The sequence below is a fragment of the Macrosteles quadrilineatus genome, unplaced genomic scaffold, assembly GCF_028750875.1.
Source record: "Macrosteles quadrilineatus isolate MER2022 unplaced genomic scaffold, UCM_ALF_1.0 Scaffold_6__1_contigs__length_79288215, whole genome shotgun sequence".
Lineage (NCBI taxonomy): Eukaryota > Metazoa > Arthropoda > Insecta > Hemiptera > Cicadellidae > Macrosteles > Macrosteles quadrilineatus.
This window is the reverse complement of record NW_026542599.1, coordinates 57,935,682-57,948,424: the sequence shown is the minus strand read 5'-3', so window position 1 is coordinate 57,948,424 and position 12,743 is coordinate 57,935,682.

The following is a 12,743-nucleotide window of genomic DNA, read 5'->3' as shown; positions in this document are numbered from 1 at the left end:
GATCTGCTACACTATTTTTACATGCAGTTACTAAATTTAATAAATCGTATTTCTTAATACAGCTGTAAAATCACAGTATAAATATGTGTTGAAATAAAGAAACCTAAAGGTAAAAAGATAACTTAACATTGTGTACACTGCAGAAAATATTTTATGGACTACAAACTAGATATCACTGTAAGGCGTTTATAGAACCACAAAAGAATATGTTACGAGATCTTATTAGGTAGGAATTGTGCATCGCAGAAATTGTGTTCTTAAAGGATTTACAATAACTAAGCTCCCTAATACTACACAAACTTTAACACTGTTCACACATCTTTTTGGACTAGCGTTGGGTTGAAAAATTTGCCACAAGGGTATGTTTAAAATTAACGTGGGATAGATGTGGACAGCATTTATTTTAATCGAGCTATTGTTTTGATTCAAATATGCATACAAGAGGTTATTTAAACTGCAGGAAACGTGCATTAGTCATGACTGAGTTTTTAATTAAATAACTACGACCATAAAACTCTTCATTCACACATATATATAGATGGAACATATTACAGTAGTGCACAATTGTAATGAGTGATTGGTACTCACATTTTTTGGTGTAAGTACAAAGTAAATGAAGTGTGATGATGCATATATGAGGTTCGAAGTGTAACAATGGGCTACCCAAAGAATTATTTAAAGTTTTTCAAAGATAACCACTTTTTCAAACTCAACATTTTCAACATTATCTCAATTACCTGTAAATGGATTTGAATAGATAATGTCATTTTCGTGTTCTACATTAAATTTTGAATAGGAATAATAGAAAATGGCAGATTCAAAGATACCAATTAAGGTGTTTAATACAAATAAAAAAACATTGTTTTATTGCATTTTTCTACACCGTGATACGAGAAGTTGGCCAAATATGTGAAAACATGCGCCAATTTACAAGCTTTTTAAACATATGCTACACTATTGAGGTTTAGATATGCTTTTGTTTGTTTTAGTGGTTAATAAAACAGTAAATATTATATTCAAATTTACTGTAAAGTTTGAAAGGTTCTTTCAGTCGACCGCAGCACATTCAATTGTAATCGGACGTCAAATTCACACTTTAAACAAGGATTTCGCTTTTACAATAGGATGTGAGGTGTACTAGCAGTAAATGGTCAAAACTCACTACAGCTGGCCTATGTAGATTACTTGATAACCTAAATACCTAAAGTTAACGTTTGTTTATAAATTTTTATAACTTTTTGACCATTCAAATGAACGACCTGGTCAGTAGATGAGCAATCCAGGCGAGTGGTAGTTGATTAAGTAACCACTTACACCTTGAGGCTAACCGGGAGACGGATTACACTGTTGGGGTAAACATTAATCACAAAGTGTTAACAGTACAATGTATTGTGGTCATCCGTTTTGATTCTCTCGTCTAATAGATTGTATGCAAATCAACATGTATTGCTTATGTTTTATTACATCAATTACATAATTTAGTGTGTACAGTATTCTCTTTAATAGAAAATAGATTGATCTGCAAAATTGAAAAGATGTTACGATATTAAGTAGTTTCCACAACATATATTTTTCATGTAGGCCTATAATTCCACCTCATGTAACATTTGTTTGGATTGTTTTTGCTTTGCTTTGCTTTTTCTAGATTTTTATCTTTACTGTCAGGTAACCTGGGTAAAATTATTTTTAGATGACAGTGACAATTCTGGCACCAAGCCACACAAGTATACCTATAAATATTATCAGTCTTACTGGGCCCATGAGGAGGTTAACTTTACAGTATGGACGAGACGGTTTAAAATCCGGATCGGACGGTTTCGAGTTGATGTATGTATACCTAACAAAATCAAATACTTTAGCGTTTCAAATTACCAATTGCATTGATGTTGGACGTGTTATTGTATCTGTTTCCTATTACTGAGTTATATTGCGTGATTGGACTGTACAAGGTAAACAATAACCACAGCGTGTGTGTGTGTGTTTGTCTGTAGGTGTAATTACATCCTGTCATTGTCTTTGATATCTTGACAATACCGTGTTGTAGTTACGATATTAGTCAGGTGCCGTGCTTGTTTGGAAATGTTATGTGTACCTATCGTAAAACAAACGTTTTATATTGTTAATTTATCATTTTGAGTTTGCTATGTTAATGCTGGAGGTTTTTTGATAGCTATTTTCCTTCAAGGCTTTTTGTTTCCTAAACCGGCAAACATACTTTATATGTTCTCTAGAACACTCTGTTATGGTATTATATCGTACCTAAAAGTCATTGGGGATTGTTAGGATTTAAAGCTGGGTCTCCCAGACTAAAAGCCCGTGCTTTAAATACTAAACAAGTCGCGTTTCAGGATTATTTTAAAATATTATTTCTAATATAATGTATAGTTTAATGTAAAATATAATACATACAATTTAAGTTCAATTTTAAAATAGACAATTTAGTCTAGTTCTTAGCACTTTATTGTTAAGAGTATCACAATCTTACGTTTTCGGAAAGGTTTTCAGCGCCAAAATTCCTCCATGTAGAATGACAGCAAAGAAAAGAGAAATGCAACCAAAAATAAAGTTATTTTAAGGTCATGTATTTGAGAACGGTCTTTAAAATTGCACAAGTATTGGTCTCTATAAAATGTAATGTGTTGGCCTACTACAAGAAGAAACATGCCGTTATGGTTTTCATTGTTACTTCCTTAATATTATTAATGATACTTGTTAAAGTATCCGTAGTAGCGTATATTTTGCATAATCTATGTAGACTACTGTTGATGTATTACAGTGCTACAGTTTGTATTACAATTGCCATTGCCCAGCATTTCAGAGGGAACATTTGACAGTAACGTATACATTTTGGTTATGAATAGTATCTCTACTACGAACGGAAGACTGAGTTATAATACGTTGATTATAAACTTGTATCTGCCTCATAGTATATGTGTTCCCCACCTCACATAAATCGATCAACATAAATAGACAACTTATCTATCTGAGAAATGTAATAGTAAAAAATAAAATTTATGTTTATGCTATATTTTTCTTATTTTTAAACACCGCCAACTGGACAATATAAAGTCATCAGCCGAACTAGGCCAGAATATATAGTGGTAGAAATGGCTTTGTTGAAGTAATCAGAGCGAAAACTACATTTGTTTTATGCGAGGTAAAAGTTTATGAAACTTTAAAGTAATAATACTTCCTCTATTCCCCTGGGTAATTTTCAATCTCATTCTGGTTTCTTCAGCGTCCATTTATTTTATAAACTTAACTAACTTAAAGTAATACTAGTTGCTCTGCCCGTGCTTTGCAACGTCATGCTTTGCCAATCATAGAGGCAAAGCTCAATCTTTTTACGTTAATTTAAATGGACATATCTTATTTACTATCGATAAGCTGTGTGTAACAGAATTAAAACTCATACATTTACGAAAACCTGATATTTATTTGAAGTTTCACATCAAAGTCTTTCATTTAAGTATGTGGTTAATAAGTGTGCGGCTTACGGGTTTCTCAAAAGTTCGTGATCCTTGTTACAGGGTGTCCAAAAAAGGTAGGGACATAATCTACGTAGTGATTTTTTGGGTTAAACTTTCTTAATTCAGGAATAAAACTTGTTCCCACAGATTTAGATTTACCCACACTAATTTGTACAGGGTGTTTCACTATATTCTACATCACTTCGCCTGGTTTGACATGCAGTAGCTAAACTGAGTCTAGACACAAAACGTATGTGGGGTAATTTGCTCAGATAGTTGCAAACACTAGCAGAACCACAACCCTGACAGGTTATACAGTTAAACAGTTTCTAACCACAGAACATCTTGGTGATTGATGGCTTGCATTGTTTTAAACACTACTTAAACCATTATCAATATTGTAACTATATTACATTAGCGCTAAAGCAAATAAACATTAGTCTACTTTTATGAACATACAACCGAACTAGTTTGGATGAACTGAATTTTAGTCATAAAGAGATTGACTTGGATAAAGCAAATTTGTATTTGTTGTTTTGGCCGAATAAATGAGTTATTGAGTTGTCGTACGACCCCGTACTCATGTTATTTTCTTGTATTTATTGGTGACTAGGGTAGCAATATTTACCATGACAGAATAAAAAATGTTAATTATAAATTTAAAAAAAACTTTACCCTCATAAACCCCCGTGTCACTTTAACTTTTTCCCAAAGAGGTTTTTCCATAATAATATGTTATTGAAAATAAATTTATATTTCAAAAATACTATAAATCTTGGATAATATTTGACTGTAAGATTCTTATAAGCGATCAATTACAAAAAGTGTCTTCACTTAGGACGGACATTTTTTTACTGAAACATAACTGAACAAGGATAAATATACATAAATATATTTTAACTGCAAATACAGCATTACAATGATCTTTTAAAGGACACAGTAGAGACGTGCAGGTTTCATATATTCAAATACGTAGCCTACTTGGAACATCGAGCACATTTTGGAAGTGTAGAAGTCAAAGTTAATTTTCAAAGCACTTTATGTTTGTCGGTTTAGATAACTCAACTCTTTGTCGAACATTCGTCTCTTCGTCTTTGATTCATGTTTGCTTCCTCAATTGTTTCGCAGTTACATTCTCAAGAGCTTTAGTTAAATTAATATTAGGAGTTTTACTGCGTTTGATATATTTTCTTGTCATCATTTATGTTTTCATATGAGATGATTATACCATACGTGTCAGTTTTTAATTGATCAGCGAATCGCACATGTCAACGTCCATATTTTGAGTTTAAATTAAATCTATTTTGCCCGTGACCATTGTTTTTATAGATATTAAAAGAATTTATGTTAAATAAAATGGAAAAAAATAGAAAGAGTTGAACTTTTACTTAATACTGTCTCAGCCATACTGTCTAATACGCCATTAAGTCAAACTTGTAAAAATTGCATCACACCACTACATATAACGATTTAATAAATTATGCTTCATCAATTTAAACAGCTCTATAGTATTGTTTTCTTATAATTTGTATTCAAATCAGTTTATTTTGTCGTAAAATTTCCTTTTAAGCTTCTTAATCCTCTTGTTACAGTATTACCATATTTGAAGCTGCTGTAGATTTGCATATTTATTACTATTTAATATTCATAGAACTTAAATTTATTATTGGAGACAATTACTATAACGATCTTTGATCAGGGTTATACATAAAGGGTCTTATATAACGTTTCAATAAAAGTTATTTACTAGCCAATACTTTCCTTCAATATTGCTTGTTATTAAAAAAAAAAAAACAAAAAACTAATTATTCAAAGTAAATATATTTTACTATACGTCGCTTTTAACATGTAAAGGGCTCTAATGAGTTAACTAGCATTCAGTTTAATTGTTTAAATCATTATTTTAGTTTGGAACCCACAAACAATAACATTTACACAACATTTATACTTTAGGATTTTATCCTGTGCGTTTAACACCAATACTCTTACAAACCCTAGCTACAATCGGTTGATATTAATAAAATAAGAACAAATAATACACTCGCTAATTATGTAAATAGTACAAAGTTTGTTAAACTCAACTGAATCCTGATATGGTGGAGATTTACTGCATACAAATAATTTTATATTTTTGCTTAATTTAAAATGGATTAACAACTAAATGATCGTTAGTGTTAAGAAACTGTTGGAAGAACAACAAAGATGGATGATGTCCCGGACACTTGTAAACATTTATCACTAAATGGCTACTCTGCACATTGAAGGACTCAGTTGCCAAGATAATGATGGATTCATTTATTATTAACAGTTTAGAGATAAACGAAAGTAATTTTGGATTAGAGACATCGTTCTCTTATATAATGTTGAGATGATTTAATCTAAATGCTTGGTCTATAGGTTTTTTAGAACACTTGGTATTAACAAGCTTATTTTATATTATTACAATTTATTTTTATAATACATATTCAACATAACTTGTATGTAAAAAAAAACTCTCGTAATAAAACTTTCTATAACAAGATTTACTATTATCATTGAGGATTTTAATTTTAATAATGCAACCATTTATGTGTCTCATCCATGAATTTATAAGGCAAACGTTATATGTACACAGAGCTCTAAGAAAAAACGAGACGGATAACATTCACTTGTTTTACAATAGTTTATCGAGATCCCTAAAACGGTAAGGAAATTGCAAAACCACAAAATAACTGCTAATAGAAACCTAACAAAGGCACATACATTAGTACAGAGGTTGATAACCTATACTTTAGTAGGACAGTAGCACTTGTCTAGAGCAAGTTCAGCTGTCTACATTGCCCGTATGTAGAGGTGTAAGTGTCTGGTGTAATTTGAACTTCAGACATTGCGGGTTGAGCAAAGTAAACAGAAATAAAAAAAGGTTCAAAAGCTAGTACGACAAGATTCAGCCTTGTTGTCTCTAGTAAAAAGTAATGTTTTTCTATCAAAGTCAGTTGTTTGAGTCCTAAATACATATTTATTATTATTATAATTTTAAATTTATAATCATAGACAATCGAAAATAATATTTTTTGTATTAACAGCTATAAATGAGATGAACGATTCCTTAAAGTTTGATGATAATTCTTAATTCAAAATCAAAATTGTGTAAAACAAACATTTGTTGTTGGGGATGAAAACAAATGCTACAAGCTGTAAAGTATTTTTACCATTCCTACAATAGAAAATTATTTCCATCGGAGCAACATCGGAATGTCAATAAACCTACCTTGACAGACGGTGCTGTCAATCTGTCAATCAGTATTTTTTTATCTGTCAATCGTACATGGTTGTCAGAACTGTCTTCCTCTACATAAGAGATTTAGAGGTACCAAACATGTATATTGATCATTCTTATCTTGATTTCTATTGGGGAACTTGGTTTATAAGTTAATTTTAATATCCGAAAACAGAACACAAGTGTAACTTTTGTTTCCACATAAACAATAATAAGCTAGCAAAATAATAATGAATATATTTTAACTATTACTTGTTGTATTTTACTTGTAGATATTTACAATGTTTAATTACTTAGATAAGGAAAAACTAGTATACATATAAAAGTTGTAGATACAGTAATTCGTATTCTTAAAAAAGTCCGAAGTACATTTTTTTTGTCATTTCTTCTTAACCAAACTACATTGTAAAATTAAACAAATTAAGACATATCCTCTTCAGTTAAGCCAAGAGGGCATTGAGGGCAATTGCATTTGTCTCTGTTTTATTCATGAGAAGATTTTATCTATTCTACTTTAATCGTTGGTTTATATAAGAGCGAGCGAGACATGGTTTACACATAAATTGTCATCTTAGGTTCAAATTTAAATAGCTAGTAAAAAGAAAATAAATTCATAAAATTTCTCAAAAATTTCTAAAATAGTTGGACCATAAGACAATAACATTATGCAATAGTTACAACACATAATACGTTCTGTAGGAAATTATTAATTCAAATATTTATTTTACTGTGTATTTTATTAGTAAGCTTATACCTTATATCAATATGAACTGCAAAACTAATTTATTTAATGGTAGCTCTATTGTTCAGAGTTTCCTGTACAAAGATCGGTGAGCCCGTGACTTATCGTTGCTTGTCATCTTAATTGATTTACGCTGCAATCCCGACCTGTCCAAGACCAACCTACGCGAGTTGATTTCGACGAGTCAATAAAAAAAATTTACTTTAAAGTATGACCAAGACATTTTAGGTGCTTATGTTGATTTGTATTTACAATAGAAATTCCCCTACAGGTAACAATGTGTGTTTTGAAATATGGTTTTTATATTGCTGTGTAGTTTGCTTAGACCGTTTCAATTGGGTTTAAACACACGTTGATAAGTAAATGACAAAATAATATTTTTTTATTTTAAATTATAATTTGTCATAGCAAAGGCAAAGTTGTTACGATTAAATAATTTATCTTTAGATACATTAACTATACAGGAATAGTTAAATGTAACGTAGCAGACACATTGTACAGGGAAAGAATCGTACATGAAATATCAAATGCATTTAGTGCTAGAGCACAATTTGCAACGTATAACCTTAAAAGAGCTTTATCGAATAGCTTTAAGAACATAGTAGAATGTTTATGTCTAGGTGAATAATTAAGCATTGGTGAATCATCTATTAATAGCGTAATTTAGTGGACGAGAATAATGTACTGTAACCTTGAAGGACATTTATCGCTAGCGAATAATTAACGTAACATAACAGAAGGTGGAAAATTATGTTAAAAACTGCACCATTTTATAAGCTTTCCAACCATTTGCTACACTGTTGAGCCTTAGGTCTGCTTATGTACGCTTTAGTGGTTTGAAGACTATAAAAACATGGTGTCTTTAACGTTTAAAACATAGAAAGTTGGCGTGTATTAAGCAAAACTTCTATTTTTGTTTCAGTTTGAACAGTAAAACAATTCCCTGTTTTCTAGTGTTCAAACAACCAAAACAAACAAAAGCATATCTAAACCTCAATAGTGTAGCATATGGTTGGAAAGTTTATAAAATGGCGCAGTTCTCAACATATTTTGCCACCTTCTTGTATACAGGGTGTAGAAAAATGCAATAGACCAATTTTTTATTTTATTTTTTTATTTTTATCAAACACTAATTTTTATCTTTGAATCTATTTACAATGAAGTTTTTACCACTGATCCTCCGTCATTTTCTATTATTTTTATTCAAAGTTTTATTTAGAACACGAAAATGACGTTATCTTCTCAAATCCATTTACAGGTAATTGAGAATTTGCTGTATTAAGTTTAAAAACATGGTAAATTTAGTAAAAATTAAAATAATTCTTTGGGAAGATAATTTTTAGACGTGGAACCTCTTATATGCATCATCACACTTAATTTACTTTGTACTTACACCTCAAAATTTGCAGTAGTACCAATCACCCTGTATACTGTTAAATATTGTAACTATTATTTTTTTTTTATTTATGGATTCAGGGAAAGTAGGTCTGACTCGCAATTTTCATTATGAAAAAGGAAATAAAGATGTGAATCCATAATCCGCCAATGTTATAGGACAACTTTGATCTCTTACACGATACTTACTTACCTGGCAATAGTAATCCATGCTATAAACATGGCTGAAACGTAATCCCTTTTTGGTGTCGCTGGAAACACCTAACAGAAATATGTCGTAAACATTGTAACCAATGAGAGATAAAACATCACGTTTACATTAGCAGTCTGACATTTATAAGCTGTCTAAGCTGAGCTAAGTGTCTTTTAAAACCTATATAAAATATTTAACGAATTGATTAAACTAAATTTTTTAATGGTGAAAAACATCTACGGATCTACACAATAAATGCATTCCTCAAGTTGAATCGTAAGATAAAATTGAATCTAAAAACCATATCCACATTACGTAAGGTTTCTTTGTATTAAAAATGAGATCTTGCGCCTTAAAGAAAACAAAGAATATGCAGTGAGTTTTTTTTCGATGTGCTTAACTAATAACTTTAATAGGGTAGATAATTTTTATATAATTTCTTTGTATCCTGTTTTTCTACACTAGTTTAAATAACATCTTGCATGTCAGCAAACAGCAAAATAATTACCTGATTGACGATAGGGTTAAAATCCTGCTAGACAGTACAGTCCTGAGTGTAGTGAATTGATCTTCGGTTGACTTGTTGATACAATACTGATGTACCTGACGAGGTCCTCGAGTTGGTCAACAATCAACGACAATACCACCCTAGGTGTAGTTCTATTTATTTTAAACTTTCAATTCCGATTTGTTTTTAAACGTGTCTGTAGGTTAACTTTTGCAAATAATCCATAAGAAGTATTGTACTAATTTCATTTCGTCACTTTCATCCATAAACTACTATTTTCTTACCTGTTTTTTGTTGGTAGACACGAACTTCCAGATGACGGGATTGAGGTCAGTGGAACATGTTCGTCTAGGGTATTCTTCGTGCCTAGAAAGTCGATTTTGATAGGGTCTAGATCTAAAAGACTGTAATGTCAGGATTGGTGCGACCACTAACTTAAGAACTTATCGCATTTTGACCTAACAAACTTAATTTGAAACAGTGTTTCTCATAATTGTGACAAACTTTCCCAGGTCTGGGTCCAAAATAGTAGGGGGGGGGGGGTATAGTGAGTGAGTAGTCTTATATATCGATTTATGAGTCTCGCTACTACAACCCACCACCACTTCTGTGCGTAAAACCTTTTTTCTCCTCTGTCCTTAAATTATGTTTTCTAATCTGTGGTTCTGTTTCAGGTATGCTTCCCACTTGTATTAACGGTGCTTCCAATCAGTATGTTGTTACTTTCAAGTTGGTAGTTAGTTATAGTTTTTTACATATTTCATTCCCACACTACTCGGAATAGGGTGAGCTAGTGAGTAGTTAGTAGGTGCTTCGTAAAACTAAAGTGGGCAGCTTTACCAGTTTCCCTATATTTTTACAATGTTTGCAATATTTCGTCAGTATATTGTATCAGTGTGTTAATTGAGTAGATCTGTTAAAAAACGTTACATACTAATTATATCGAGGTTACTATCTATGATGACTTCATTAACAGACAAAACCTTGCTAAACAAGCAATTCAATCATATTCGAGCCACGTGTCACTTACCTATTACTTCTCTTCCAGCCAACTACGCGTCAACAATAATTGATCAATTCAAAATCTCATATTTGAATAGTCATGATTCGTACCGGTATGTTTTATATTTTGCAACATAAGGATTTGCCCTTTATGTATGTACAAATAATTGTATACATCTTTTGCGTATTCTTCAGTAAAGACAGTGGAGAAGGGTTGTTAATGTATGTCATGTTTGTACCATAATCTCGGGGTTACTCCTACTAATCGTGCGAGAAATTAAGCCACACCGTGACTTGTGTGGATTAAGTAATCTGAAACGTGTTACCTAAAGCTCACGGGAGCTCTGATTGATAACGTAATCTGTGGCACGGTAGGCCTTCCTAAACCACATTTAGTGCAGATTAAGTCAGGTGGATCTTGTGTATCAAGCTGTACCAACCATGCTGGATACTCAAAACTTATGTCGAACGAGTCATTTGGGGTGTTTGGGTTGAATTGCGTTTAGCTATCTGTTTCGCTTTTTCATATGCATCGTTTACCTGAACTTCATCTGCAGAGTCCTCCTCCTACTTTTTATGTCTAGGTCATCAAATATAAAGCCTTAAGAATACTAGATACTGCAGAGACCTCTGTAACCCCATCTCAAACTAAAAATATTCATATTTTAGACTCTTCTTGGTAGTCAGCATGTATTGGGAACAACCTTTTTCGTTGGCAATCCTATATGGGGCTGTTTAATATACAGCTACAAAAAAAAGTATAAGGCTAAAGTAAGATCATGGCTGAAGATAAACCCATTTTGTTCAATTGAAGATTATTCTAAAGATGAATCACAGTATGTAAAGTTACGTCTATCACTTACACCCAGGCAAACGCAGATTTAAACATTAGTTGTAAAATTCATGCAATACTCATACACGTACTGTATAGTAGTGAAAAGTAAAAAGAGAGATCTGGCATTTCTGAATAAGGAATCTGGCATTTTCTGTGGGTAGAAAAACAAAAGAAATTAAAATATTAGTACACAAATCTGACGACACTAGTAATATGAATTTTATGGAAAATACTCTATGTATCTGTGTCGTAGTTTAAAATATCTTCAACGCTTTGAAAAATGTTGCAGTCATAAAACCACTTATTTTATTAAATGTATAATATTGCCATATATAAAAATTCGACTTTGATCACAATGAACGTAGATTAGAGATGGATAAAGATACGTTTTGCCCCTTCCTACGCTACGAGACCTACCAAACTCCCAGAAGTGAAACTCAGGTAGTTATAATGTATAGCTGCGAAACTTTTTCAGCTCTGGATTTATCTTTTTGGTTCATACTGTAAATTTCAAACAATACATTCTCAGAGTACGCTTTTCTAAATATTTACATTTACCATTGTTTTACGAGTATTTATTGGCGTTTTATGTATTACAAAAACTACTAACATGATTTTCTATGTTTGGGTCCCCAAATCCAAAAATATAGTTAAGAAGTGTAATACAAACCAACGGATATTGTGTAGTCAAATAAGGACAGATATGGAAGGGAAGGTTTGCGAGGAATAGTTTACACTAAAACGTATTTATGGAAAAATCAAAACTGTGCAGTATAATATGTGTATTTTTCTTCCTCTTAAGGACAACACTTTTGAAAAACGACATCACTTCATGCTACTATACAAATCGTTCACTTAATTGCATAAAGTAATTGACTAAGATTTTATCCTAAGTACAATATTTATCAATTTAGGCTTGACGAAAAATTCAAATATTTTTCCAAACAAAAATACTCTTATAAAAACATTAATACGCATTGTAGCCACAGTTTTATAACATAACATTTAGTTACGATAGCATATACAATTTAATATACATTTACATACATACGTGGATGTCTTGAAATTCAAGCAAGCTGTAATTTCCTCTGAAACATTACCTGCAGCAACAGCACAACATAATTACCTGTCTTGACTGAGATGTAATTGTGTATTGAACTCACATGTAAGATAATATTGTTTTAGGATGAATTACCATTGCATCTTCAGCATTAACCTGTATAACATTGAAATGAATTGTAATCAGATCATATCAAGTACTAGTAGTGACATACTTCCGGAAGAAAAACAGCAACATCCATGGCTTGCTCCACACATTACAAGTAGAAAAATTCTAAAA